Source organism: Cebus imitator, unplaced genomic scaffold (assembly GCF_001604975.1).
Source record: "Cebus imitator isolate Cc_AM_T3 unplaced genomic scaffold, Cebus_imitator-1.0 Scaffold846, whole genome shotgun sequence".
NCBI lineage: Eukaryota > Metazoa > Chordata > Mammalia > Primates > Cebidae > Cebus > Cebus imitator.
The window spans coordinates 278,834-282,929 of record NW_016108161.1 but is presented as its reverse complement, the minus strand read 5'-3'; positions in this window follow the sequence as shown (position 1 = coordinate 282,929).

Genomic DNA, 4,096 nt, shown 5'->3' with positions numbered 1-4,096 from the left:
AAAAAAAACAATATCTAGCAACCAAGAAATTCCTCTCCAAAAAGATAGAAAAAAAGAAAGTTCTAGGCCGGACGTGGTGGCTCACGCCTGTCATCTAAGCACTTTGGAGGCCAAGGCGGGCGGATCACCTGAGGTCGGGAGTTCAAGACCAGCCTGACCAACATGGTGAAACCCCGTCTTAAAAAAGAAAAAAAAAGTTCTATTATTGAATGAGCATAAATCCCCACTGTGATATGCATCATAGTCAGTCCACATTTTATGTAGCCAAGCAATTAACAACGCATTAGGTACATGTCCTCAAGACAAGGAATAATTAGCAGCAATTAAGGTTTGACAGCACTATTTGTCCTACATCATTAAACCTACATGCATTTGGCAATTGAAGTGGTCTTTTGTATTTTCTAATTTTTTTATCCAAAGCAAAAGAAAACTCCTATCTTTAAGACTGGTGGCTATTTTGCAACTTGGATTCAGGCGCTTGAGAAAGTTAGGCTCCTTTTCTCCCACAGAAACTGGGAGATTAGGGTACTGTCTTCCTGATTACATTTCAAAAACGTACTGCCCAAGTGCTAGAGAAAAACTTTCTGGGTTGTAAAACTGTCAAGAAGCTTAATAGCCTTTGAAAAGATTTGCATACTTCTTAAAAGAGACAGGGAAAAAAATTATTTTTACAAGTTTTCTCAAGTAAATACTCTGAGAAAAGGGAGGGGGAAATATCTCTTTCCCTCTTTACATCAGGAAGAAATATATAAAATTTGTTTTTGATTTGTATTTACAACAGGCAAAAGAGTCTGTCAAAAGATAGCCATGTAAGCAAAGCAAGAAAATTTGCCAAACCACTCAGGACAAATGGAAAGAATTTCAAAATAGCTTTTTTCTTTTTTCGAGACAGAGTCTCGCTATGTCTCCCAGGCCAGAGCAGAGCAGCACAAACTCTGCTCACTGCAGCCTCCACCTCCTGGGTTCAAGAGATTCTCCTGGCTCAGCCTCTGAGTAGCTGGAATCATAGGCACCCACAACCATGCCCAGCTTATTTTTTGTATTTTTAGTAAAGATGGGGTTTTGCCACATTGCCCTGGCTGGTCTTGAAATTCTGACCTCAGGTGGTTCACCCGCCTTGGCTTCCCAAAGTGCTGGGATTATAGGCATGAGCCACCCTGCCCAGCCTGGAAACAGCTTTGAGTTTATGTAACTAATGTCTGTCCAACATGTGGCTCTCATTAAAGCATTTGTTTGTTTGTTTGTTTGTTTTTTGAGACGGAGTTTCACTCATGTTACCCAGGCTGGAGTGCAATGGCGCAATCTCGGCTCACCGCAACCTCCACCTCCTGGGTTCAGGCAATTCTCCTGCCTCAGCCTCCTGAGTAGCTGGGATTATAGGCACGCACCACCATGCCCAGCTAATGTTTTGTATTTTTAGTAGAGACGGGGTTTCACCATGTTGACCAGGATGGTCTCGATCTCTTGACCTCGTGATCCACCCGCCTCGGCCTCCCAAAGTGCTGGGATTACAGGCTTGAGCCACCGCGCCCGGCCATTAAAGCATTTTTTGTAATGTTTATTTTGCAAATTAAATTTAATGGCAGCGATTCTTTGTTCTTAGAAGCTGAGCCTGTAGACCCATTGTCTGCCTGTCAGCTGTTCTGCTGTGGTCAGCAGGGACGCAGGCTTCATATGCTTCCCAGCCTGCTAGCATCTGGCTGAGTTTCAGCACCTACAGATACTGGTAGAGAATAAAGAGGAGGGAAGGTGCCAGGGTATTTCTTTTTCTCTTGCTGTGCCTCAGGTGGATGCTGTCAGGAGATGCATCTTCTCCAGGACTCCAGTACCCTCTGAGAAGTTATCGTCCATGATCCCAGCTCCAGTGGACAGGCCTGGCTGCTGGGCTAAAAGCTCTGGCTGCTGGGCTCCATCTGCCCCACTACGCTCCAGCCCTAGGGTAGGAAGTGCTTTCCTACTGGTGCTAATCTCTCAAATGTCTCAACATTCGCTCTGAATGAAAATAACTGGTAAGAAAGGTACATAAATTAATGGCGGGTTTTTTTTTTGTTTTTATTTTTGAGATGGAGTTTCACTCTTGTTGCTCAGGCTGGAGTGCAATGGCACGATCTCGGTTTACTAAAACCTCCACCTCCTGGGTTCAAGCGATTCTTCTGACTCAGCCTCCCAAGTAGCTGAGATTATAGGCATATGCCACCAGGCCCAACTAATTTTGTATTTTTGGTAGAGACTGGGTTTCTCCATGTTGGTCAGTCTGGTCTTGAACTCCGAACCTCAGGTGATCTGCCCACCTTGGACTCCTACTCTGTCAAAATTAACATTTTCAATAATGATAGGAAGATTTTGACCCATTTTTTGTTAATAACAAAAATATGACACTGTACATAGTAGAGAAAAACTTCATAAATGTAATAAATTTGGAAAGCCTTCAGACAGTGAATCTTCACTAATCATCAGAAATTTATACTGGAAGAGACCTTAAAATTATATAACTGGGACAACATATTTAACCAAGAGTCAAACTGAACTAAAGGTCAATAAAATACCTGAGAGAAACCTTAAAAATATTCTGTGTGTAGCGAAGTTCTTATCCAAAATTCAATCTTTAGGAATCATCAGAATATTAATTTTAAAAATAAAATCATACAGATTTTATGAGTGATGACAGTCCAGCTTTACCACTATCAGATTATTTAAATATTATGAACATTGAAAAGCCTGTGACCAATGCCTTACGAAACATCACATAATGTATACTGCAGTGAACTCATAAATCTAATATATGTGAAAAGGCTGTTTATTCAAAACCCCTTTATTTCCTCAAAGAATTCTTGCTGGAGAGAAACCTTCCATATGTAGGGATATGAGAGAAACATATTGCACAGATTTTAACTCACAGACATTGCCTTAAAGATGATTGACGGTAGAAATGAGACTATTGGAAATTTGATCATCTAGTTTTACTTTCCTTAGGGTCGTATAAAAGTGCATAGACATTCCTATCAAACATCCCTGGCACTATTGGAAAATTATTCCTCAGGTAAAAACAAAGTCAACGGTCTTCTAGAGTACATATGTTGCAGGGTTTGTTATCCAAACCTGACTGACTGAACATTAAGAAACAGAAAACAAATGAAAGAGCCATATATATATATACGGTTTTAAATAAAATGTTATTTTTGATTACTCTTGGATAAATGTAAAGTGACTTTGTAATTATATTTAAAAATTAGTAACAAGTGAATTAATAACAAATGTCACACTATACAGTTTTCAAAAGCATGTAAGTTTTATCATTCATCTCAAATATGATCATTGTTGGTTAGAGACTTGGACTCAAGTCATAGGCTTCTTTCAGTCTTTATATCACCTCAGAAGACTTATTTGAGAGCAAGCCTTCTGTACTTGAAGTTGATTTGAAATACGTAAGAATTGATGATGTATTTGCAAACAATGTGAAGTAAATTGAATTTAATATTGAATACTTTTAAGCATTCACTTAAAGCCACTGTTAAGAATTAAAAATAAAATTAAAATTAAATAACACATTTATAAAGAACAACACACTTTATATCTATTTTTAAAAAGTCATTGCTTTTTAAAAACAGCAATGGTTGGTTACATCACATGCTTCACGCGTCTGTCTACCGTCCGCTGCAGATCTGGTCCTCATGAGAGTCTCTAAAGTTAAGCAAAAAATTGAGTCTCTGTTTCCAGGGTGCATGAGGGACAACCAAGGAAATGGTGTTCTGATGCGTGTCACCGAGGAATGGCACATTCGGCACGTACAGAGTTTTGTACTTCACATTCCAGTTTGTATCGGATACAGACGATACAGTCCTTAAATCGTTTAAATTAAATTCTAACTGGGGGAGACATCCCAGGATGCAACCATCGCCTTCCTATGACCTCCCACCAAGCTCCAGGTTCCCAGACCGCTGAGTCCTGCTCGCCTCAGTGGCAGGACTCGTGTGTCCAACCGTTGCAAAAAGTTTTTGACCAGCCGGGCGCGGTGGCTCAAGCCTGTAATCCCAGCACTTTGGGAGGCCGAGGCGGGTGGATCACGAGGTCAAGAGATCGAGACCATCCTGGTCAA